Below are 27,508 nucleotides of genomic sequence, written 5' to 3'. Positions count from 1 at the left end.
GAGATCTCCTACTTCATAGAGAACTGCTTAACAGTATTCTTACAGTGGACTGTAAAGCATACTAAAATTGCTGAACATGGACTTTTTTTCCCTTACTACTAGACGTATATCTTACAATACAACTGCACCTTCAAGCACTTTTATGGAGCATTAAGTTTATAAGTCATATCCTCCTCTTTCATGCTTTTCCAAACAGCATGACCAGAAAATGCTGCCACAGTCTGTCCTTTGAAATACAACCAGATGCTAAATTATTTAAATGTGTCCAATAGAGAAGAATTAAATGCTGATGATAACCTAAAGTCCCTATAGTTTTAAGGTGGGAAGGGGAGGGAGGGGGCAGGGGAACAAGTTTAAACACCTTGCTTCCCTTTAACTTTGTCTCTTTCTCCCCAAGGAGAGAAGATCTCATTCTCACTGGAGATTAAAATAACCCGGTCTTTGTAGTTGTGACACTGAATACAGAGTAGCTGTCCTTTTACTGCAAACAGAAGGACACATTTTATTCTAGCAAAGATTGGAATTGGAATTTCTTACCAGTTCTGCTGAATGGTTATCCTTAACCTCCTCATTATAAAAACTGTTACCGCACAGTCAGAAGCCTACTTACTAGTGTTCCATAACGTCCATTCAGGAGTATCAGAGACTGAAATTCAGTCTTGCTGACCAGGAGATTCAGCTCCCTGCAGCATTCAGACAATTGGTCCCATTATGGCCATCAGGCGGCTGAGTTAAAGGGTGGCCTTGCAAAAACATAAACAGCTTGTCAGCATAAGCCAAAGAGGCGGGACTGCAGTATCAGGGGACAATGTGAGCCAATGATTAGCCTCTTTAGGATCTGTTTGTTTAAGATATTGTGTTTCATTCTCAAGAAGGGGAGAGTGGGGGAGTGAGAGGAGCTGACTAGGAAGAACTAGTGTTGTATGGTTTAAAGCTAAACAGAAAAAGGCTTAGGGCAGAAGAGAAAGAAAACCAGTGTCACTCTTGGAAAAGCACATATTTTCTGTGCTTCCATATAATCATTTCTAGAAAACCAACAGGCATCTGCCTTACAGTTAGCTTTGCCCTGCTTTTAGTTCAATTAACCACCCCCCACCCCCCCAGGAACAGAGCTGTGGCCCTTGTCTATTTGGAAAGAAAAAACTGTTTCTCTTTCACAATTTCCTACTGATTTTTTTCTTTAAGAAGAAAAAAACAATGACATCTGCTGTGCTTGTCAGAGTCTCCCCAGCTCATTTCTTTTTCTCCTCTCTTTTAACACACTGTTCATCCCTGTCACCTCCTTTTCCTGATGTGGGAGTTTCTCATTTGCTGTGTTTCTTTAACACATTGCCGTGACCTCTTGGATCTGGCCTGGCCTGTAACCTCTTCCTCAGCCTTAATCAAACTGCTTCCTCTTTCTGTCTTCTTACACCCTTGCTGCTATGGTCCTGTTCCCCCACAAAATGCCGGTATATTTGCATTTCCTCACCCTTAGAAAATCCAGCCAAGTAGGGTGGCCATATGTTCTGTTTTAGGTAGGATAATCCCACTTTTTAGAGGCTGGTCCCGGACAACTGTTGGGAAGTATAATGGGAATCCCAGAAATGCGGGGACTCTGGGCACAGTCTGGCTGGGAGTCAGAGCACCTTTCAGGCAGGCATTGCTGTCTGCCTGGTGCACAGCTGGGGCTCAGTATCCTGGATTCCCAGATGAAGTCCTGGATTTCCATATGGTCAGCCTACATCCATGACTCCACCTATTTTCCTATTTCCGTTGTTCCCTCTACCTCTAAAACACTTGAGTGTACAATTTGCAACGACTGGCTCTATTTTTCCCTCTTGAATCCCATCTGGCCTGGCTTCTACTCTCTGCCTGACACCAAAACTGGTCTCTCTAATGATGACTTCTTCCTTACTGTATCTCAAGCTCTTAGCTCCCTGGAATACTTTGCCACTTTTAACACTTCCCTTCCGAAAGACACTGTCATTCATTAGCTTTCACTGGTTTTCCTCTGACCTTGCTGATTAATTGCTCCTTGAAAATCTTTAGAAGATCTGCTTCTTCCTTTCTCACTCTTCAAGGGCCTCCCATAGGGTGGTGTTCTTGTTACCTCTTATTCCCCATTATGTCATCTGTCTGGGTGTTATCATCACCTGCTTGATCCAGCACTTTATGACATTGTCTCATTGTTTTGCCTTTCTGCTCTTCACCTTTTCCCCTTCCTCCAAACCCACCCTTCAACTGCAGACTTCTCCTCATATGCCTTGTTCACCTTAATTTAACTTACCACAATCTGACTTCTTCAATTTACTTTCAAGCACCTCTCCAGGGGGAGATTAAAGGTCCTAATCATATTATAGCATAAGGTCCTCCATGGTTCCAACCCCATGATTCCCTCCATGTGAGGGAGGGGCAGTGGCATACAGTCCTTTTCTTCCTAACCTGTGACCTTGCCAATTCCTGGCAGTGATAAGTGTGATAGTAGGATTCTTCTCCCTCCTTTTGAGTGGCCCAGCCAGGAACAGACACTGTTGTCTTCCACAGCTAGTATGTAGTTGCTTCAATGGGGGAGCTATGCCCCAGGACAGTGAATATTAGTCAATACCCCATTAAAATAGACAGGCAATTCACAAATCTCAACATGGATGTTTCATACTATCCACAAGATCAGGAATACACCGCTGCAATAGTTAAGCCTGGGTCATAGTTTCAAGTTTTATTTTTTACCATGAAGAGAGGAGGGTTTTTTGTTGGGTTTTTTTTTTAATGAGAGCTGGGATTCTGGAGCAATGACATGAATCCATCCACTGGATTCTGGGATTTAGCCTATAATTCTTGTGCTTTAATCCAGTTCTGCCCTTTCTGTTACCCCTGTGCTGTCATTATTGGTGACCTTTCTACCTCGCCCTTCCACACATCTGTGACAAAATCCTGTAATGCCCTTCCCTACGATGTTTCAAAATCAGACTTTTCCTTTTTGCCCGGACAGCTAAAGCTCTTGTCTGCAGCCTCATCACCTTTAGTTCTGACTACTGGTGCCTAGCTTCCCTCCAGCCCCAACATTCAGATCACTCCTCTCTTGTCCTTAGATAACGCTCCCTGCTCTGTTCACTCCCCACCCCTCTCCCCCGCTGCCACCTCCTCCAACTCATATCAAAGTGAGCTATTTGTCCTACACAGCTCTGCCCTTCCCTATTCAACCCCTCTTAGTGTTTAGTGCATGTTAATTCCTTCACCAGCAATGCTAGTCTTGACCACTTGTCATCCCCTCTGCCAAACCTTTTGCACAGTCCCTTATGGGTGGAACTATGAAACACGCACTCATCTTTTTTCCTTCAAATCCCTTTGTATGATTCCCTTCTGCCACAATGCCTGCAAGAAACATATCACAGCTCAGACAAGGGGCACTAGAGGGAGATGCATGAGAAATAGCTGCAGAAGGTTGATATTTATGTAATTATAAATAAAAATAGCAGATATTTCAGTATGTACGAGAAGTATGTATTTCAGGGTCTCCCTGTCTCTGTCATCCACACATTATATGTCATTCATCTTATGCTGTTAGATTTTAGGAGCCCAGACTAGCATCACAGGTCCAAGATGAATAAACTGTGCACCTCAGTTTGGGCCAGGAATTGCTATGACAAACAGTTTGTAGATGTTTACAAAAAATGCTAGCTACTTCGTCTCCAATTCCCATGGCAGCTTCTTTAAGATGCTAATTCAGTGTAGTCACAAATAAAGAAACAAAGGAGAGAGCAAGAATGGGCTGATTTAGTGGACTGTGTTGAAAAGACACACTCTTCAGACAAAAGTCACCCTGGGTATAACTCCCTTGCCTCCACTCCAGTGGAGTTATGCCAAGAATGAACTTGGCTTTTTGTCCTGAAGGGCCTGTCTAACTTAGGAAAACGGTTATCAGAACTACCACTAACTGTGTAAGTTCAAATGTAGATTAGGTGCTGGTGATTTTACCACCTAATCCCCAGATGACCCCACGAGACATAGCACTCTTTAAACACAAGGTCCCAGAAACATAACATCTGGGGTCTGTGCCCTGTGCAATAGCAGCAGAGATAGTGGTAGGGGCTCGGCCAGCTATGGCAACTGGGCCAGCAATGGTGGCAGCTTCATTTTTTAGCACACCCCTAAATGGGTGCCTGGGGGTGGAGTTCCAGTTGCCCACCATTTGTTCTGTTACAGCAAGGCTCCCAACACTGTTGTAACACACCACAGCTACAACGTGTGCTTGGTTTAGTCACTAAAATCTAAACTAAGCTCTGATGTATACGTTTGTGTAATTAGGCTGCAAAATAGATGTTGCATGCATCCTTGGATAAACCATTTAATCCTGGGACAAAATGCAGTTGTACAGATGTCTACGTCCATTGTCCTGGGATAAGTCCTCAAAAAGTTTCCTACTAAAAGGTAGTAACAGTTTATCTCAGGATATTTCAAGGTACATCTGTAGTTTTCCTGGGACTGCATCATTGAATCAATGGCAGAAAAGCTGCATTGCATTCAGCTGCTTACCTAACCCTAATTGGAAGAGGGATATGTGCACATGCCAATCCCAGGATATTTTTGTTCCAGCACACACACAGGCACAATTTATCCAGGGACAAATGCAGCACCTGTTCCTAGCCTTAGTCAGTGGCAAGTAGTTTGTACATTCAAAGGAAATTTTTTAAGGGTAAACAAACCTTGAGTTTTTCACTGAAAATATTTGGGCTTAGAAAGTAAAAATGGAAATATTTTTGTTTTCTACAAAAGCAAACAAATGGCATTTGGTAAAAATGACAAGAACTTCACCCTCTCACCCATCCTACGCTTCTGGTTTAATGAAGCTTCACCTGCATTCTGTGTTCCCTTTCTTCAGGTCCTGCAGCATCTTTCTACTCTCTAATTCTGGTGGGAAAAGGGGCATTTTTTCCACCCTGTCTGTGTTAACCCTAACTTTCACCTTTTCCCATCTGCTTATTCTCCTCAAATCACAGCCCCACTTAAGTGACATTACTCCAATAAGGATGATACCAACACCTCTGGTTTAAGTTTCACTCATACTTCCCTAAATACAGCAGTTATGTATTGCCTATGCTAAAAGAGTGTGGTTTGCATTTTTTAGTATTTTATTGGCATGGTTTCAATTATAAAGTGGGTCACAACTTATTTTCAGCTAGTCGTTAAACTGGACAACTAAAGAACTATGATATTGAACCAATAAACTCAAAGTCTAGGTACAGACATTCAATAAATCAAAGAAGAAATCAATCTAAGTTACGTGGTTTTCTGTAAGCGGCGTAGTTTAGATCAGTGGCAAACAGAACACAGTATTCTTCCTTTGGTGGAGGGGCAAATCTTAGACTGGGTTCCAGCATTTTAAACCAGTCTGTGTGCTGAATTTCTGTTCTATTATGGCTATAGACCGTTTTCCAAACACTTATACCGGTAAAAATGTAATGTCTGTGTGTAGCCAAAAAGTCTAGGGGGGGAATTGATTTCTTTTTTTTCTTTTCCTTTGTAAAGGAAAGCTAAGCCAGATGGAAAAAAAATGCAAGGGAAAAGAGGTGACACAGATTTAGTGAGCTGACACATGGGGCCACAGTCAATAGAAAACTGGGCTTAGTCCTATGTCAGACACTGTGTATTTTGAACTTTGAACATTTCCTAATTAGAGAACATTGGAAAATATTTAATCTCTTCATGATACCTCACTTCTTACACCAAAGAACACCATGGATACATAGTGGGTATGCGCCTGAATCTTCTGAAGCCTCATATGAGAAAAAAAATGTTCCCACCATCTTTTTTATTGAGTGAAATAGTTTTTGTCATCAACTTCCCTTTGGCATCAAAGCACAGAAATATGCAGGCCTTCAGTCACTACTCCCCCATCCTGCTCTTTAATGATCTCCTTCATTTGCTGTCAGTAATCACTTCAAACTTTTCCTTTTCATTCACAACTCTTACAAGACTGTCATTAAAGGCACTTCACAGATCAGTGTTTGGGCTGAAAAGAAATTCTCAGCCTGGACCTCCTACATGACAGCATTAATGAATGCTGCAACAGACCACTGAGAATAGCTTTCTAGTGTGCAGAAGGGATAGGGAATAATGGAGATTAATATGACTGCAGCCAACCATTATAAAAAAAGATGGGGCTCTCTTGATTTTACTGCTAAATACAGAGAAAGAAGCATTATTTATAATATTCAGGGTGGAAGGAAAAGGTGTTCTAACAATTGACATAGGTATCACATGAGCTCAGTTCTGCTGCGGACTTTCTTTGCAAATTTGGCCAGGTCACTTTATCTCTTTGTGATTTAGTCTCCTGATAACCCTTAACTGACTTCACAGCACTGTTGTGAGAATTCATTCACTCAGTCATTCATGTTGTTATATCCCACAGAAAGCATGGATTGTTATTAACATCACTGATCTGCAGCAGACAGCTTTTGAAGCAATTAAATGCAATGTCAAGCCTCCTAGGTAGAGCTTGGTTGAAACAAAAGTGTTTGTTCTTATGATGTAATGCTTCTGATTTGGCAGTTCCTTTAGTAGACTGAGTTGTCACATTGTATCCTGCTGGAAAACTGTGGCAGGTCACAAATGAGTACTGGGGAAGTGGCCAGACTTATTTCTTCCTCCTTCATTCAGCTAAATTCATATGGAATACAAGGACGGGGTTGTTTTTTTTCTTTTTTAAATGTTCCTCCAGAGTCCTAAGTGAATTGTTCCAGATATAATGCACGCATTCAGGGATCTGCACCTCAAATGGAAGTATGTTAGCAAGAACAATTAACAAAGGGACTGAAGCACCCTAAGCAACAGGATGCTGGGTTTTTGGTTGTAGCCATGTTGGCCTAAGGACATAGGCAGAGACTCCCTATGCCTGACAAAGGGTGACCGCGCCTGAAAGCTTGCTAAGAACTTTTTTCCAACTACTCAGTTGGTCTAATAAAAGATATTACATCTACCCAAAGAACCTCGTCTGCCTAAGCAACAGGATTAAATTTAGAGGGCCAGCAGAAAGGCCTCTTCACCCCCTTATGTCTAATTTATGCCTTAATTTAAGGACATTCATATGCCTTATGCTAAGCTTATGCTCAAGGATAATTCTTATTGCAATGGCCAAACTGTTCTTTGTATGTGCCTTTACTATGCCATTCAGGTGGACCGTTAATTTTGCCTTGCAGACTGTGGGCTTGAATTCTTCTCACTTCAAGACAATAGCTAAACATAGACTTGTTTCATTGGACAAGGATTGGGTTTTCTCTCTTTATTCTTTATATCTTCATTCTTGTAAATCCATGTGTTATAATTTAGGCTTACAAAAGCCACTGATTTGGATATTCAGTATTATTTTATTATTTTTGAACCTTGCTAACCTACAGCTGGCATCAACACACATTAAACCAACCCAGTATTTCATGAGACAGCCACAAGAACAAAGGCGGGGAAAAATCACTGCAGTGGAAATCTTTATTATAAATCTATCAGCTCATGCCTCAGAAAAGTGAATTGAGTGTTGGAGTGGGAATTTAGGTACTTATTAATTGTTTATTATAATTATCATTTATTTGCAGTAGCACTTCAGAATTCCAGTCATAACCCCATCATGTTAGGTGCTGAATATACATGGAACAAAAAGATTGTCCCTGCACAAAAGAGCTTACAACCTAAGGGTAGAATTTCTCTCTACTACAATGGTTGTGGGGGGTCGAAATACCTGAACTAGTTTTAAATTAGTTACCTGTAGCAGTTTACTTGCAGTAGCATGGAAGACAAGAAACAGGCCTGTACTGTCGCTAAATTGTTTCAGGTGCTCAAATGGGTAATTTAAACTTAGAACAAGTACCTCTACACTACAGTCAGTTTTGTGTGTATGTTGGTGAAAACAGTTTAAAAATACATAGTAGTAGTTGGTAGTTACATAGTAGTTGGTAGGGTCCTAAGGCTTAAATTCTATCACCAGGCTGGGGTGACTTCTCCACCCCTGACAAAACTCCCTTTTTTGGGTCTATTATTAAATCACCATCTGCAACTGGTTAGCATTAGTACTCATAAAAACATGCCTGAAGGGCAAAAGTTATGCCTTTGGAACACACCTTATACAAAGTATCAGGTATTTCTAAAATCATTTCCTAAAATGGACCCCAGCATGCAAAACGGTCTGCACAGATAGACACACCTACCACTCATATTACAGAAGCTGAACGCTCTTCCGTTGTAAGTGGCATCTTTGAGTACATACAAGCATTATTGTTCAAGAGGACAAATCACAGTTAATCCAGCTGAAACACAAGGTGTGATGCTTCAATCAAATTAAAAGTGGCCAGCAAGGAGCAAATTTCATCCTTGTGATACAAGGATTAACTCACCTCTGCATGAAGTTCATCTGATTGAAGTAACACTTGTACAACTTCCATGCCATTGCAGCAGCTGCAGTACCCTCCAGCACTCCAGCGTGCACTACCCCTGCCCCCCTCATCCTCTACCGCCCATCCTCTACCCCTCTACTCTGGCTAGGGACAGAAGTTACACAAAAACTGGGTTAAGTGATCAGAAACTGATTTAAACCTGTTACAGAACAAAAATTCAGTGCGCATAAACTGCTTACAAAATGGCCAAAACTGGTTTAAGATAAACTTGGCTGAATGTAGTATCAGACTTAACTGATTTCGCTCAAACTGGTTTAAGGCACTTCTGTCTCAGATCCCTTCCTGGTTTAAATTAATGCACAGTCCTCCAGCATCCCAGGATACTTTGCAGCCCTGGGGTGGGCTTTGCTGTCTGCTCCAGCAAAGCAGGTTTGGACCTGCCCCTCTAGTCCCCAGCCAGAGCAGTATTGCTGCTCCAGCTGGCTGAGGATGGGGTGGGGGTGGGAAACTGTGCTTGGGGACTGCAGCCCCTGCCAGGCTTTTCCCTGCTCAGGACGGGGAAGTATGGCCAGACCCCAGGCCGGTCCACTGAGGTGAAGTGGGGGGAGGGAAGGGAGATTAATCCCCCCCCTCTGCCCCTTCTCCCACTGGTATGGGACCCCAGCTGTGTCTGCCTGGGAGGGGCACAGCAGCTTGGGCGGTGGGGGAGCGGCCAGATGCCAGCCCCTGGGGTCCCATGCCAGTGGGAGAGAAGGGAGAGTGGGGATTAAATTCACCCTCCTTCCTCTCCTTCACCTCAGGGGGCCAGCCCAGGTTGGCGTCTGGCCATGCCTCCACCACTCAAGTGGTGAGCATTTGGGGGAAGCCTGGTAGGGGCTGCTCTGCCCCTGCCAGGCAGACCCTGGCTGAGGTCCTACGCCGGTGGAAGAGGGACAAGACAGGGGATTAAACTTCTCTCCCTCTCCCCTTTGCCTCAGGGTGCTGGCCCCTGGCTAGTGTCTAGCCACAACACTGCCCCTGCTGCTTGAGGGGCAAGTGAGGAAAAACCTGGCAGGGGTTGCTTCCCCCTCCTCCCTCCAGGTGCACCTGACTGGGGACCATGCAGGCTAGGGTGGGGATTTAAACCTCTCTCTAATCCTACTCAGTGGCCTCCTGGGGCCTGGCCATGCTCACCCACCAAACTCAAGCAGGGAGGGGGGAAAAACCTGGAGGTTTCTCCCAGTTTCCCTCCTGCTTTCCTGCCACTGCCGAAGGGAAAGGAGGGCTTGCTCCAGCTTCTGGCCTGAGCTACTGCAGGCAAGGGGTTGCATTTCTGGAATCAAAAGTGAATGTTTGTTCACTTGCTTTTCAATTCAATCTATGCTGTTTAAACTAACCTGCAAAGATTGAATCGATTCAGGCTTGGGCTTTTTGAACATCTGTACTTAGCCTCTGTGACTTAGTCAAACACTACTGCTCTGGCTGAGACACAGAGCAAACTCCTCCCCCATCAGCCTCAAGGCTAGAAAAGCCCATCCCCCTCTTCATAGCTCTGGGGCTGTGAAACCATCAGCCACTTCCCCGCCCTTCCCATCCCACCCTTATTTGCTGGGGAATATATCTTACCAACACCAGACCCCCAGTTCACCCTGATACGTGCTGTTTGTGCAGCCCCCTATCCCTTGCCTTCCCCCACCACTTTCCCCAGCTAGGACTTCAGAGATTCCCCCACTGCAGCATTTGATGTCCCCATGCTGGGACTATGGCTGTAGTGGTGGGAGTGCAGCCCCAGCAGCATCATGGCCAAGCCCCCTCCATCACAGCCAGATTCCCAACTCTGACAGCAGTAGGCAGTTGCCTGCAGCAAAATACCCCTCTGAAGCTGAGATTCTGGCCCGGTTTGGAAGACAGCAGACCCACCTAGGGCCTGCTGTCTGACGGCTGGATAGCCACGGGAAGGAGATGGGGGTTGGTGGGCATTGTCCCTTTGGCTCACCAGTCAGTCAGCCCTCTAGGCAGACAGAGGAGCCTGGAAAACAAGCTGGGACATGTGGTTTGCCCCTCCCCCCGGCCCTGGCTGGGTGCTATCAGTGCTGCAGGCTGTCCGCAGAGCATACATACAACCCTTTGCATGCTTGTACCACTTTAAGCCACTTGAAACACAACCGTATGAAATTAAGGCCCCTGCTACACATTACATATATTGCACAATTAACAGGTTAATCACACAATAAATTTAGATCAGCCACACTTGCAAAGTGATACTGGCCACACATGCAAGGTAACTAGCACACACTTAACTGGTTAATCACACAGTAAATGTAGACCAGCCACAAAGTAATTATCACACAATGAAAATCCAGCTATAAAAAGAGCCAGTCAGCTATAAAGTTCATGCTCAAAAATGTGTAACAACTCTATAGCTGGTTTCTGTCCAGCTTTAACTTAAACTTGTAGTAGGGCCCTAAGCTGCTGAACTTCAATCAGTTGATTTGAATGCCGGTACAGACCCCTAGAAGTGTTGATCTAAAGAACAATATAAACTTTGCCAGCAATATCCATAAATGTTGCACGCCATATGGTGCTGCTTCTCTCTTTAGTTATCACTGCGACAAAATGATCACACACTCCTGGTTACCTCAGACCATTTATAGAAAAATATTTTGAGGGAGCCCTTTATTCAGACATTACCATCATATAACTGGATAATTAGTTATATGAAGTTTATTTCTAACACATTTCTGATTTTGTTAGGTGCTAAGGTACCTCAAATGCCTTATAAAATGCCCAAATGAACACCACAGTTTACACTGTCTTATCTGGCACAAGACTGGCACTCTGTATCTGAGGATGCTCAGAAAACAGAAGGTTTTTGAACATGACAGATTAAGATCCTTTTTAAACAGCATAAGAACAAATGCCTTGATGTAACGAAGTACTTTAACACCTACTTACTTTTAAGCAAAGGAACAGTCCAATTCAATTCAGTGCTACTTTGATGAGACAGCTCTTGAGTTTAAAGTTTGCTTTGTGTTTATGTAATTGGTTGAAGCTGTGGTATTATCAACAGAGCATCCCAGCCCATAAGCTTCATAGTGTTCTGACTGTCATTTATCAAGGCAGAAAAGAGATGTTCTTGTTACCTAGTATACAGGCACATGAAAATAATAAAACCACTTTAAATGGAACTGCATGTGTGCAACAAAAGACAGAATCACTTACAGAAAAAGACAGAAAAAAAGACTGTAGATATTAGGTGCTGGTGTTATTTACTTTCTGAGTACCACCCTTATTTAGTGGGATAATGTGTGAGAACCTTGAAGTTATCTGGCTATTCTAAAGTCAAGGTCCTAATGAATATCCATCCCTTCTAGCGACAGGACCATATTAGTATGTCAAGCAAACCACTGTTTTACAGCTTCTGAAACATCAGAATGAAATAAAGAACAGCAGACAAAAACAGCATAATGGGGATTCCAGAAAGTTAGGGCTCATTTATACTACAGCTGTAGTCAAGTAAGAGATACCAGTCAAAATGCAATTATTCCTTGACCCACTACAACAGGACTGTCTAACTCATTTGGCCCTGCAGAATAGATCTGGACAGTAGGGCTTCTCATAAGCCAAATGACCCACCTCCAGTGGCAGGGTGATCAGGCTTGCTGGTGGGGTGGCCAGAGCTGCTGTGTTAGCACAGCTGTAGAACCCAGGGTCATCCCCTTCCCCTTTTCCCCCGGTCAGCAGTTGTGACCAAAGGCCATAAATTTGGCACTGGGAAAGGAGATGCAGGGAAAATGGTGGCAGCATTCATCACCTTAGCTTCAACACAGCAGCTCCAATAGCTGTGCTGACAAGCCCTGTGGGCCACAGTTTATCCCACAATGGGCCACGTGTGGCCTGTGAGCTGCCAGTTGGATAATCCTACATGATAGTTTCACTAAAAGTTGTGGTAACAACCTGGAAGATGGGAAGAAGTACACCCTCAGTAAGTCTGACACCAAGCTGGCAGGAGTAGTAGATACATTGGAGGGTAAGGCTAGGATTCAGAGAGACCTTGACAAATTGGAGGATTGGATCAAAAGAAATCTCATGAGGTTCAATAAGGACTATTGCTAAGTCCTGTACTTACAATGGTACAATCCCATGCACTGGTTACTGGTTGGGGAATGACTAACTAAGCAACAGTCCTGCAAAAAAGGACCTGGGGTTACAGTGGACAATAAGCTGAAGATGAGCCAGCAGTGTGCCCTTATTGCCAAAAGGGCTAATGGCATACTGGGCTGCATTAGTAGGAATGTTGCCAGCAGATTGAGTTGCAGCAAGGGAAGTTTAAGTGAAATATTAAGAAAAACTCTCTCACAAGGGGGTAGTAAAGCACTGGAACAAGTTATCCAGAGAAGTTGTGGAATCTCCATCCTTGGCTAAGAAAAGCTTTGGCTGGGATGATATAGTTGAGGATGGTCCTCTTTTGAGCAGGAGGTCAAACTAGATTACCTCCTGAGGTCTCTTCTAACCCTAATTTTCTATGATTCTATGGTGCACATGGGATGTACCCATAACCAAATTAAAGATTTGGCATATAGCATATACCAAGTTTTAACTCAGTCATGGGGATACAGAAAGGTCATTCTGCATCACCACTTTTAATCATTTGTATTAGGCTATAGCAACAATCTAGAAAATTTGGTGGTGAAAATTCTCTCAGACTATGTGGCATCTATTCATCAGCAAACGATAATGGATATTGCACCTGTTCTACTGACTGGTGGTACGTTTTCTTTTGTGGATGTAGAAACTGATGTTCAACTTGCAGATCCTGCCACAGTGGTCACAGGTGTACATGGTGTTAGGGGCTACTGTACTGACACATTTATGTTGTAATTTGAGCGAACATTTCTTATCATGATGTTGGACTCCTTGACTGAGAAGGGAGCACCACTTTGTCCTGTCTCCTACCAAGGCCTCCCTAAGGTTTGGGTCAATTCCAAAAGTCTCTGTATCCTGCTTGCAGATGTCTTTGGAGCGCACATCTTTGAAGCTCCCAGACTAACCTATCAAGTAATCCTATATAAAGTAGATCAGATAATATGAATTCAATTTATTTGATACTGTCCTCTATCATCTCACTTCTGTACAAAATTAAGGAATTTGTGAAGTGCCTTAAATACAACAGGAATTTACTAGCTTTTTTTTTAAATGCTGAGTGTGTTTCACACATGCTTCACAAAACATTTGTAAACTACTGCATGTTTTAGGACACAATTACTTCCCGTTAAAAAAAACAATTATTCATACAAAACCACAATTAATGTCTGTACTTAAAAAAGGAGATGAAAAGGAGAAGAGAGGAAATAAAGAGAGTAGTACTAAATTTTGCTTGCAGTGTGAAGGCAGTCCTAATTCAACAGACTACCATTTTTAACTGAAAATGAAGCTGTGCCATAACTCAGAAGGGGAGCTGTCTACAGCTGGCAGAGATTCCCTGCAAATGTCAGGTCCAGCCTAAAGGCAATGGAGCGGAGGCTTATGGGGATAAGGAGTTATCCCAGGGCAAACCTTCATCTGTTCCTTGGGACAAGTGGGGAGAAACTCAGGGCATTGATGGTCCCCACAGAGGGGTTTGTAACACCTCCTGGATTCATTTAATAATTTCTAGGTGTTGTTTCTTGGTCTGGTCTCTGCTAGGACACGTAAAATACATGGCAGTAGAAGTCAGCCAGAAAAGAAGCATAGCCTGCAATCAGCCCCTTTGGCACTCTTAAAAGGAAAGCACCTAAAGGCTAACAATTTGAAGTCTTTCATATTATACAGCAGGTAAAAGGTACGATTAAAAGATGGAAGAAGAAAATAGCAGGCCTGGATAATATGTATATTTTAAACCAGAAAAATACCTGAACCCGACAATGCAGAATAATAAGAGACAGATATTTTGCAAAGCAAAATAGGTCCATCCAGCATATAGTATATGGATTCAAGAATCTGTGTTAGTTTTTAAAAAGAAAATAAATTGCTTTTCCCTAATGGGGTCTGAGACCATGAGAACACAGAAGTATACAGCAATCTTTTCCCCTTCTTTCAAACCCTTGACCCTTTAGTAAAGCTCATAGGAAAGATAAAAGCAGACTGAAATCAATTTGGCTTTTACGCCATAGAGAACCTGACATATTCTGTCCATGTCATAATGTGTCTGATAGCTTAGTGGGGAGGGGCATGCCCTATTTTTTCATACATCACAAGAATCCATTGGGAACATTAGGTGTGAGACCAGTACAAGCTTGTCTGTCTGTGCTTGTGTCCAGTTTCTTGCTTTTTCTTTGCAGTCTGGCTTTCTTAGGAACCCAAACTGCTGTAATGAACTACTGACACTACCTTTCAGAAGGGGCAGAAGCATAGAGAAATGTAACACTGTTCCTAGCCGCATTAATTATCATTCAAGTTTCTTTTGAGACATCTTGTAACAGCGAGATTCTGGAAGACCGTTGCACTATAAAACTACAACTTTGCTAAATACTCTAACACAGGGGTTCCCAAACTGTGGTGTGTAACCCTGGGGGTACCCAAGACATCTCTGGGGGGTACATGAGAGAAATTGTGTAATGGTGGATTTAAATTTTCCTTATAATAATAATTGGCATTTAAGGGACAAAATATAAAATGTAGGGGTATGCAGGCAGCTGGTCAATCTGGAATGGGGTATGTAAGAAAAAGTTTGGGAACCTCTGCTGTAACATATCAATGATGTTGCATGTTTTTGTTTTATTGTAGCTGGGGCTGATAGCACCACCTATCTGGAAAGTTTCCAAACCTTTCCCATTATGAGACTTGTTTTCAATTGCTTAGAACTAAAATCTTCCATGCCAGACAGTTACCTAGAGGTGACTAATTACAAAGTTTCAGGCCAAAGAAATGGAGTCATTTTTGAGAGCTAAGGAAAACAGATTGTTTTTCCCATATTAAAAACTATGGTGATTTCTCATGGATAAAACACTAGTGTCCCATAATTTAAGCAAGTCAGTTGAAATTTGATGGTGGGGAGGGAGGCTTTTCTGCCAGGAATATACCTTGTGTAGTTCCTATGAAAAGCTACACAAACTTGACTATGTCATAATCTGTACACACTAGAAAGCTGTATTAAGGTTGCACAGGCAACATTAATTGGGCATTTCATAGCTTTTGCTTTGCTTGACCGTCTTAAACACGGGAGCTTTTTTTAATATAGCTTTTTTGTTTGCAATAGTATCTACACGTATACAGGTTTCCCTTGTTTTATGCTGTACATGCGTTCCTGGAAAATGGTTCATAACTGGAATTCACATAAAGGGAACCCATTTTACAGTGTAGTGACTTCGACTATACTGATCCCAGACCCATTTCTACCACTTTTACAAGACAATTTTGGTACTGACCAACAGCAGATAGTACACACAAGCACAGGGCGCTATCATAATGGGCAGTGGTGATGCATTAGGGGTGCATGGGGTGCATGTGCATACCCTGATCATGGTGGTGCACCCCCTGTGAAAAGGTGCTGCTGAGACTGCCAGCAGCGCCTGTAGATGGTCACAGCTTGCCACCACCCCCTCGCTGCTGACACCGCCGGTACCCACACTGTAAGCACCAGCTGATCGCTGCAGCTGCTCCCAGAAGCGGCCGCAGCCACTCCTGGAAGCGGCTGCAGCGATTGGCTGCAACGGGATCGGCTGCAGGGTAGACTGTTCACGGGGGTGGGGGACACATACCCCCCCTTGACTAAGGTGGCACCAGTTGCCCATGATAATGGGGATGGCAACTACAGAAACATGTGTCACAGACAACAAGCAAGAAGCACAGATCCACACAGGAGACTATATTTTGGACTACAACGCACCACACAAAGCAACTGACTGCCCGCTTCTACCACATAGATCACATACAAGTGAATTTACCTCGCATATAACTAATTTTTAGTATAAAAAGGGTCATCTCATAAGAGCAAATTCCCACATACAGAACCCACATAAAGCGTGGGAAACCTGTACATAGATTTCTTATTATATGTTACTCCATAACAGAATCTACTGAAGGAATCCTGAAGGGACCTTGCACTGGAAGTGTTTTCAAGACATATACTCACTGTATGGGCATATTGTAGAATGAGTATTTTTCCTTCCCCTTTTCAAGTCCTTCCAGTCAGCTTCTGATACCAGCTTCAGGCTTTAGTCTCAATTTTATAGCAATTAATGGATCAAATCCTGCTTCCTTTAAAGACCAAATTTCCATCTATAAACCACCACAACAGCTGCACTTTCCAGAGGCAAAGTTAATCACAAAGGCCAAGCCAAAGCTAAAAACAAAGCACTCTTGGTCAAGCGGGCCTGGTTTGTAACAAACTTCTAGAGATTGGATGAAAACAGACCTTACGAAACAAAATAAAAAATAGAAGATTACTAAAATTTGCTCTGAAAAGGGAGAAGTGCTATAGACCCCATGAAGTGCACTGGAGACATCAGTATAGCTACTAAATTTATGTAAAAGATACTCAGCTAGCAGAGTAACAGGCAGCCGTATAAAACCCTAATGAAGAAAGAGAGATGTGAAAGGAGATGCATGAAATCCAGTTCAGTAAAAGTGGTCACATTCAACCCTAAAGGGGTTAAGGGGGAGCAACTATCAGAAGACAGCAGCTTTACAGTCCAGAGAGAGCTGCCTAGAAGTCCTACCAGAAAAGGGTGTCACAGCATGGTCCTGTTGCTTCTTGGCTCTACTTTCTCACCTTTGGGATTGTAGGCTCTATGGTAGACAAGACCCAAGAAACAGTTGGACACCACTGACCCACTCATCAGTGGGGCTTGGATTCCAGTGTAAGCAAGTGGCACTTAGGGAGTGAATGAAACCTCCTGAATGGAAAAAGACATAGGCAATACATAGGAGGGTTAGGGGGGGCACATGCCCCCCGAGATTGGCCACTGCTGCCGCTGCCGCCAGTGTCTGCAAGTGGTCACCGCTCACCACCCCACCCCCTTGCCACCAACACTCCCACAGCCGCCTGCAGGCAGTCCCTGCTCAGCCCACCCTTGCCGCCGATGTCACCACGGTCCCTGCAGCCATGCCGCCCCCTGTGGGAGGTTGCCGTGCCTCCCAAGTATCAGGAGGCACGAGTCGTTAATGGAAAAAATCCTCCCCTGTCACTGTATTTTGCTGTGTTGGCTCACAGTGGGATCATAGTATGTTTATCATAAATAAAATGGTCAACAACTGTTAGTGACAACAATCAAGTCATTCATCAGGCATTTTGAAAAATGATGGATTGAGTTTCTTGTACCATTCATGCCCCAGCTGTGCTGTTGATCAATTCCTCTTTGGTTAAAGTTGTATTATTGGAGCATCTGTTCTATAGATATAGATAAACAAACAATAGTGGACATATGTACAATAAAGACATTGATAAACATCCATATAGAAACATACTCACAAGCAACAGGCAATCTGTTACCCTAAACAGTTAAAAATAGAACAGACACTATTCTTAATTTTTATACCGTATTACAATAATAATTCAAAGAATGCTTGTTCTTTCTCTCTCCCTGCCTAGTCAACATCTTTGTCTGGCTGTATTAAAAGTCACAGCTCATAGGATGTACAGTAGGATACATAACAATGATGCTACTGCCTCCTCTTACAGCAGCATGCCATGCCAGGCTCCAACCTTCCTCTGTGGTGGAGGGAAGATTTGGGCACATTCCAGGGGAAGGTGGGGAAGGCATGGGCAGGATGCAAAGAAGGCTGGTAACGTGGTGAAACAGAGCTCTGCTTCTCCCAATTTTCCACTGGTTGAAGGTCTGAAGAATTTTTTCCAAATTGTGTAAGTCAGAGCTGATCAAAAACAGCTCTCATGTGTTCCAGGGCTGAACGACTGAGGATCAGGGAGCTGCAACAGATTCCCTTCAGTCCCTGCTCTTCTGAGTTCAGACAGGATAAAAGATTTGAGGGTCAGTTCCTCTGGGCCCTCTCCTCTTCAAGCATAGCAAAAACTCTCAGAATTTAAGAGCAGAGCTGTTTTTTAAATACCTTAAGCCACGAGCCAATGCTATAACTACTTGCTGCCATTAAATGATCAACCTGAACCTTCTCAGAAATAAAAACATCAGTAAGTTTGTACAATATTTCACCTGTATCCTGATTTTCTGAGGCAGACCAGAAAATGAAAATTTCTGGCAAAATGAGTTAGCAATAATTGCTTATTTTCAGTGCTTAAAGTATCAAAATCAGAATGAAAGCAAACCACCATCAGCTTCCCCTTAAGTATAATGAAAATAACGGTTTCTTCTCTTGTCAGCTATGATCAAGGTTTAGATGTTCAAGATTTCACAGCCCACGTTCTATGCCGTAGTATTCATATAAGCTCTAAACAAATCTTGCTATGTTTAGAGCTTCGCCTGCTACTTTAAAACTGCCATTTGACTTTATAAAAATAAAAAAACCATTGACTTCTTACATTTGCATTTCAAACTGAATGGATCAATTTTCATTTTGGTTGGAAAAAAGTAGTCACTTGCCTTCCGACTATGTACAGCAGTATGTTGGGTTTGGGATCACAATAGGACAAAATTCTGCCCCGAGAATTTTTACTATGATTTATATTTATTTATTTGATAGTGGGATTTGGCTTATGGTTAATGTGCTTCAGAAACATCGCATATTTAAGTGGATCTAAATGCCTAATATTAAGTAATAAGTAATTTATAATATGTCTTGAAGCTAACTATGCTGTAACAAATCCATAACCACCATTTGTTTATCTGTAACCATTTGTTATGAAGCTGTACCCTTTTGGCACTTGGCATTTCAAAGCATCAGAACCTAGAGCTTCTTATTCCTAAATCACAGGTCTCAGCCAGAAATCAGTGTTAGCAAAATAGATTTGAAGACCGATTCGAGCAGTCCTGATTCTATCCAGTGAAAAACATAAGACTAGTCAATTCATTACAGTACTTTTCATGGAATAGTTCACCAGCTCTCTTAATATGTAAAATCTCTCGGTCCTTAAAAACTGACCTGAAGTTAATGGTTCCCAACTCAATAAGTAGCAAAAAACTAACAGTGAGACGATTTAAACGTTGGATCAACTTACCTAGTGCAGTGGTGAATTCTTCATCACTTGCAGTCTTTAAATTAAATCAAGACTGAATAGCTTTCTAAAAGATATGTTATAGATCAAGCAGAAATTATGAGCTCAATGAACAAATTATTAAGTGAGGTTCTTAGGCCAGAATCAAAGAGGAGCTGATGATAGTCGTGGTTCCTTGTGGCCTTGAAATCTAGGTGTATATTACTGCCCACTATTGCTGATGGTACTAAACAAAAGAAAATTTTCAGTCAGTCAGGTTTGCAGCTGTACCACTACATTGTATCATCAGAACAAATTCTTGGAAGAGGTCTTACACCTTTCCTGGTTCAGTACGTACCAGACCTCTACCATTCCCACCCCAGAACCATCATTCTCACTTTCAGAACTGAATTGGGGAAGTATGAAATTAAGCCTAACCTTTCTTTGTACTTCACATTCAATGTGCTTTCCAAGCCAACAATCATAACGGAGCATCAGTTTCACTCCAAGGAGCTTGTTTATGGAGGCGCAAGGGGCTGAGTACAAAGCTGAAACTAGGGGAGGCCCAGTGGGTGACCCAAGCACAGACAAGGTTCAGTCCAGTTTACAATTTTAACACTGAACTATCACTTGTAGCTATGCGCTCTGGTGGTGGAATAATAGGAGGGGGCTTCCTTACCTTCTTGGTAGCGATCCAGATCTTTCAAGGGGAAAATTATTTTACCTTTGGCCTTCTTGCTTACCCAGTTGGGATCCATATTATTGCTTCATAAAAAGAGACACTTTCCTATTATTCCTTTGCTAATGAAGGATGCAAAATCCTTTTCAGACAACTAGCTAACATGATTGATAAATAGTGCTTCAACCATCCAGACCAAGCTGGATTTATGATTAATTCTATGCTCTTAAGTAATCTTTCGGGACTGTTTTATTCATTGTTCCCTGCAATATAAAAAGAAACACTGCTTTGGATACCAAAAAGATATGCAATGTGTACAATGGCTCTCCATATTCAGAGGCTTGCATTAGTTTAGATTCTTGTGATTGCTTTAGGGAAAGGGCAAGGTTGGGACTGTCAGAGTATATTTAAATTTCTGACTGATATCAGTGCCTGCTATGATTATGAATATGTTACCATGCTTACATAAACAGTGCAAAAAGTTAGGTTACTGCTAAGAATAGTTCAGAACTTAAAACTAAACTAAAATCAGGAAATTCAGAGTTATAGTTTATTCCTCAAACCCACTGCAACTGGGCCCCTTGCACTTGTGTAGTTTAACATAATGGACCACTAGGCTCAGACCGTAATAAAAACCACCACCTAGAAATCACAGAAATGCTGAGATAGCATTCTATTTATGGAGCATTGCCCAGTTACGTTATCCCATGCATTTAATTAGTATAGATTTTCCAGATCTGGATGCTGTAGATACAGTATGGTTTTGCAAGTCTGAGAGATTTCTCTGAGCCTAAATAGCAGATTCCTCCCCAGTTTATGTACATGCTAACTGCCTCCTCATTTGCAGTCTGGATTTAAAATAAAACATGAGAAGAAAGGCAGCATTTAAGGCTGTGCAATGTGCTACTGAAATCTGCTATTAAAACAATTCTTGCAAGTTGGGAGAGGAGCAAAGAAAGAAGGGGAAGAGCTTGCAGAATCAGGGCCTGAGTGCAGGAAATTACTCTTTGAGGGACCGGAAATCATGTTGTTGCTGTTATATTTTGGCAATTAGTTTCAATGCTCTGCACTGCAATTCAATTTAGGTGAATATACTCCATTAAATTAATGACCTCATACTAATGAATTTAAGGGAATTATCATCAGTGGCCCACAACTGCTTAATAATTAACTTTTATGTTTTGGTGAGATGATTTCATTTCAGTGAGTACACTTCATTAAGTTAATAGCTGCATATTAGCAACTGCAAGGGAAATACTGCCATTAGGTCAGGAGAATTATTTTGAACCAGGTCACAGAACATTTTATGGCATTTTAATATTTTCATTACATACAAAGAACACATGTAAATGTCTGGACTGATGACACATTTATTTTGATGTACTTGATCTTTAAACAGGTATAAAAAAGGACCAGACAGCATAAACCTTTACACTGTTGTGGCTTTGACCAATTCAGTATAGAATTATCCCATGATGAATCAGGGGTAAAACTATAACACTATAAAAGTTACTCTGGTGTATATATCATTTGTACAGAGCTTATCCCACAAGAGCTTTTTGCTCAAGACAAACAGGATATTACCAGCTCCTCTCCACCTATATGCAAGGCACTATAATAGCTACCTAATAAATACTGGATTAGCTGTATCTCTGGCTGCTCAAAATTATGGCATAATTTACATCAGTGCTCAAAAGGAATGAAAGTTATGTGTTTTGGTATTAAGTATCTTCATGACTGATTCATTTAAAGTAAACTAATCTAATGAGTATACCAAAACATATTGGCTGCGTCCAGATGAGCAAGCACATGCCTCTTGCGGCATCTCAAAGCAGTTTGAGATGCTGCAAAAGGCATGCTAGGAACAAAAAAAATATATTCCCTGTGCTGAATATTTGCAGTGTGGACTCTAAGTTTGATACTGGCAAATTCCAGTATTAAAAAAAAGCATGCTGGAAAAAAGTGGCACAGGGCGTGCTCCTGGAGTGTACCTGAAGCAACCAAAGTCTGGGTCCTCCAAAAAGATGCTCCAGCACCCAGCCAGAGCATCTCTATGCTTGCCACATGTCCTTGCTGCTCCAGAAGCAGGGCAAGGCTGGCAGTGGTGGCTTGGACCCAGGCTCTGTCCCTCATAAGTAGGGATGTGGGGGTGGGGGGAACTGTGGGGGGGGGGCTGTGTGGGAGAGGTGAATCCTCCACCTGCCCCCACAGTGCACAGCCCCCACCACCCCCAGTGGCAGCAGCTAGCAGTGGGCCCTCAGGACTGTTGTGGCCTGCTGCAGGCAGAGTCGCCCAGTGGCCCCCCAGCATCTAGCTCCCCCTGGCTAAAAGTCCAGGAGGAGCTGAGCAGGGTCAGTTTGCCCAAGTGGCAAAATTTGCCCCACACCAAAGTTCATGTTCAGGCACATGTGATAAGGCACAAATCTCCGGCACAAATTTGTGCCGCTGCTACTTGAGCTGCTGCAAGCACACGTACCTGCATGTGTGGATGCACCCATTGATAAAAAACAAATAGAAAATTGATGGGTGTTTTGACAGTTTTAATTACAACTATTTAACATAATCACTGCTCTGGTCCCTGCAGTTTGGGGCAAGAACCATCTTTTTGTTCTATATACGACCAAAGATGACAAGTCATGACTAAGGACTGAGCCACCAACATACTGTGATAATAAAATTAAAAAACAACACTAATTATAATAATAGTGATGGAGAATGAAGTGATTGCACCCAGTACAACAGTTAACATTTCAGGCCAAATTTAATGACTCTCTCACATTTGCTTAAAAACAGACCCTAACATATCATATACTTTGACAGTGTAGCATCACTCAGGCTTTGGCTACATTATGCAATGCCCCAGCTCAGGACAATTTAATCAGTGATGAATGAATGAATTCTTATTTTATTCAATAAGATAATATTTTATTCAATAATTTTGCCCAATATCCTGTTCATGAAATATCTACAAAGAGACTGTGATTTGTTATTCAAAATTATTCAGTGAAAATGTCATATATTTTGTTTACCCTCTGGGTTGCTGTTTGAAAGTCAAAAGCTGAATCTCAACTGTGCTGTCTAGCTATGATTACTCGTATGGTTTTGTTTCCGTTTCCTGATTACATGAGCATAATTGCAGTCTTCCAGTCAGGTTTCTGGTTCAAAAGCAAATAAAACTCAAATCACAAAAAATGCTCATGAAAAAACAACGCAGAATGGGCAAACAAGCCTAAAGAGTATTTGTTAAAAAATGTTGCAGAGTATTTATGGAAAATTGTTCTGAACCGTCTTGTTTCCTTTTAGTGGGAATCAGCAAGGAGAAGGAGCAATATATCAATAACTGAGGAGAAAGGAAACCATTAGTGTAACTAGGATAGGGGGAGCAGAGCACTGAGTTAGATGAGTCTTCGCTACCTTTCGTGCAGTTCTGTGGTGCTTTTTCCTGGCCAGAGGAGCTTGGGTAGGCCTGTGCTACACAGCCCAGCACCCAGCAGTGTATATGAAGGGTTGGGGAGGCTCGAATGATGCTGGGAGGCTTTGCCATTGAAGGCACACTCCTGCACTTGGGGGCTGTAGTGGGGGAAGAATGAAACACCAACGAACCGGCACTGCTGCCTGTTTCTTCTTGGCAGCACAGCTTGAAGCTGTCTTGAACAACACAAGCTGCTACTGCCACAGGAGATGCCCATTAGGTCCTGCTTGCCCTCCCATACTTTCCAGTGGTCAGCATAACCCCCTCCCCTGTTGTGCCCTGGGTGCTGAAAGAGCTCCCTATGCCTCTGGAAAAACCAACATACCTACATGGCCTCCCTGCTGTGCCCCAGAGCACTCTTGAAACACATCCTACTGATTTATTCTCAAATCCTGGAAATAAGGTCATGCAACCACCTGGGAGCAGCACTGAGCATAAGATAATAAGCACACCTAAAACCATGCCTATGCTTCTGCCACAAGAAAGTTACGCTGCTTCCTTTTTTGAGGGTTTGTGTATATGGAGCGGGAGTGAGAGGGTGGTACATGCTTCATGGTAGTACACCTGGGGGTGGCACAGTGGCCAGACAGACATACTCAGAGTGACCAAAGCCCTTCTACACTGACAGTAAAACCAAGAGTGGAAGCAACTTGAGGTTTTCAGTTGGTGAAGGAGAAAACAGGGATTGTTCTAGTGCTAGGGAGTATTGGAAGCTAAGAAAATCAGCATGTCATTTTCTCTGTGGGGAAAGCTATCTGAAGAGGAGGCAGGGCCCCACTCCAGGGGAAAAGGGGCAGAAACATTGGAGAAGACTATTACATCTTCACTGTTTGGTGTATGTTAATGAAGAGGATTATAGAGTTTGCACCATTAAAGAGGATTACAGAATTTGTACTATTAAAATCTTGATGTTTTTGGCATTTACCCATATTGGCAATATTCCCTGCACTTAGAACAGAGAAGACTAGAAATTCCACAATCAATGTAATTGCTTCCCATCATACATGTTAACATTAGATTTGCATACTCTGTTCCACTCTAGTGAGGTCAACCTTAAAGGATTAAGCTAGTCCCTAGGTCAGCCCCAAAGACTATCTAGTTTTCCATACCATAAAAGACAGAGAATAGCCAAAATATTTGACAGAAAGAACAAAAGTGAAACTGGGTGCGTAAGTTCTGTTGATGCCTTCTCTATTAGAAGGTATGCTTACGCACAGTAGTTTAATTGGAGGGGGGAGGAATTATCTTTACAGAGGCTGCCACATTAGCTGACACAATTATGTTTAAACTCCAGTGCCTTCACACAAAGGTCAAAAATGTCAATACAAATAATACGAAATGAGGCTCTGTCCCTGGGTGGCAGCACCAGGAGGTTGTTTAATATTCACTGAGCATCCGCCTGAAAAGTCACTGCACATGTTTTCAAAATTTTACTGCACAGCTGTGCATCACTGAACTCCTTAGCCTCTATCAGAATCAAATTGCAGCAGGGATGAAGGATTTGAGAGGAAATCTGGTACATGTAAAGTACAGCTGACAGGGCTAAAAGGTTTTTTTTTAATGCTTTAGGTTTTTATGTCCTAAATAGATGTTTATGTTTTTATGTTCTGAATAGATTTTTAAAAATTCTTTCAGATTTTTAATCCCTGTCCCAAATCCTCCCAGATGAACTGAATGGATTCAGTACATTTAAAGATCATTTCTCTGCATTCCAGGGGCTTACTTTTGAGGCTTTCAGCACTTAATCCATCCAAACACTGGATTAACTTCCTTTAGCTGAGTGCCTTCCCCTGCTGATGTTTCCCTGCCCACACAGCACTTGATGCCTGCCATTTTAATATTTTCACATTTTTGTGAAGGACATTGTCCTTAAAAGTCACCGCTTGTCTCAGCAATTGGCTCACTGCCAATCACCCGTGGGAAGCTTAACCCTAACAAATGTCATAAAAATGACCATTTCCATAGATAGTGCCAATCTGTAGCTCTCTGAGCAGGAGGGAGGTATACAGAAAAAGAACAGAAGCCCTCAAACTAATCTTAATAGCCGCAATGAATAGGCATACATATGGGAAGAAACTTAGGCATACATATGGGAAGAAACTCAGGCTTATATTTCTGCAGAAGCAAACCCCCTTAAACAACATATGGGCCAAATGCATCTCAAGTATAACAGTGACATCACTGGTTTTACATCAGGGGTACACTTGGCCCAAACTCTGCAGTACAAAAAACCCACATGATACAAAAGCTGCTGGAATCCTAGTCACTTTGTGCTGGTCACCTGTTCATATGATTTCTGGTAGTGACATTTTGTCATGGTTTACAGTATCATGACAGTCCCCAGAAAACAACAATTCCTGTAAAATAATAAAGAAACCTGACATCATAACTCAAACACATTGGACATGACAGGCATTTCTTATGCAATTATCTGAAACATGTACGTGATCCAAGTTGTGGATTGTTTCCAACATGCAGGTTTCATCCATAACGTAATCAGAGTTCCCCAGCTATAACTGACATTCAAAACAATAGGATAACCACACTACAGAAGCCTTGACTCAGGAGAATGTAAACCAACGTGCATCTCTTTGATGCTCTGAGTCTATGGGCACAGCTCTCACCAACAAAAGCCTGAGCTCTTGTTTACTGTATCTGTCTGCAGCGCTGGGAAACCTGCAATTCCACCGCTTCTCAACCACCATATTATTCAGCACGCCTGCCTCCTACAAACAAAGATCCTTTTCAAGTACACCGAGTGCAAGACAGGTGAAAAACATGCATGGCTCACCGTACTATTTTCATTGTTATCAGTTCAGATGCAGATTTAGTGCCCCTTATGATGACAGTTTGGGTTTTCATCTGTAATATGGCACTGCTGACTCAATAAGACAATAGGAATCTGGTTTTAGATTTTTTTTTTTTAGAAGAGTAGTCCAGATGAAAACCTCCACAACAAATTTCTCTCCTTTGTGCTTACAAGCAGTCTCATATTGCTTGGGTACTATTCTAACTGCACAACTAAGGCTATGTAATCCAAGCAGAAAAACAACCATCATTTCCAGCAGGTGCCTGGCATTTCCCTTCACAAATGAAGCAGCACACACAATCCAAAAATCAGCCAGCACAACGGTAACCTATTTGCTCCACAAAGCTACCAAGGATCCTTTTTTATCTCTAGCTCTTCCATTAAAAGCAATCTCAGTACTCAGTTGGGATGTTATTGGCTTTCATCTCTCTGCTTTTTCAGCCAGAACAACAGAGGTAGAAACCTTAATTAGCAATCTGAAAGCAGCGCAGAGGCCAGGAATACTTACATTTGCAATTGTGTTTGCGATATTTGTGCACTGATCCAGTGACTGATGATTACAAAGAAGAGAAAGAGCTTTTTAGACTGCCTTTCAGGCTTGGTAGCAGTGAAAAGGCGGCTGTTATCTGAAAGCTACTCATTTTCTATATGCTCTGCTCTACTTGCTTCCCATGCGCGTGTAACACAGCTGCCAGATTTAATAACCATGTCAGCCTCTTTCCCCCATAAAGAGGCAGAGAGATGACAGGATGAAGATGAAGGAGCCAGCCTGTTAATCTGCAGTTATGGCTGCACTAAGCTTTGCAGGAATGTCACAGTATTATTGTCTTCGAAGAAAAAATAAATAAATCACTGCTTTTTGCCTGATGAAAAAGCTGTGCAAAAAAAAATCTTGGAAATGTTAATAAGTGTCACAGTGATATTAAAACTATAAGCACTCATTTTTTCCTCCAGTACCTAAATCTTGACAGTGGAGTTCCTCGTCTTTTTTACCACTACCTGATCTTTCACCCTAGATATTCCTTAAATTGTATAAACACAACCCCCCAAATTAACTGAAAATTATTCTTGCCCCCCTGCACTTTCTACATCGTAAAAGTAAATGTTTCCCTATCCTGCT

At 42.3% G+C, this 27,508-nt stretch overlaps 1 protein-coding gene across 3 annotated transcripts in view; it reads right to left on the bottom strand.

Annotated features, from left to right (window-relative positions):
* TRIM2 (tripartite motif containing 2) overlaps positions 1–27,005 on the bottom strand; it is a 146,102-nt gene extending 119,097 nt beyond the window's left edge. For 2 of the 3 annotated variants that reach the window (XM_090036426.1, XM_090036431.1), the window contains exon 1: positions 611–748. The gene's annotated coding sequence lies outside the window, so the exon portion shown is untranslated. Of the gene's footprint in view, positions 1–610; positions 749–26,896 lie in introns of those variants that run through there. The other variant, XM_090036429.1, reaches the window with a different exon arrangement.
* Between the last annotated feature and the right edge of the window lie 503 nt (positions 27,006–27,508).

The sequence above is a fragment of the Crocodylus siamensis genome, chromosome 2 (genome assembly GCF_052110815.1).
Source record: "Crocodylus siamensis isolate JL-2025a chromosome 2, ASM5211081v1, whole genome shotgun sequence".
NCBI lineage: Eukaryota > Metazoa > Chordata > Crocodylia > Crocodylidae > Crocodylus > Crocodylus siamensis.
This window is presented reverse-complemented; position numbering and strand designations above follow the sequence as displayed.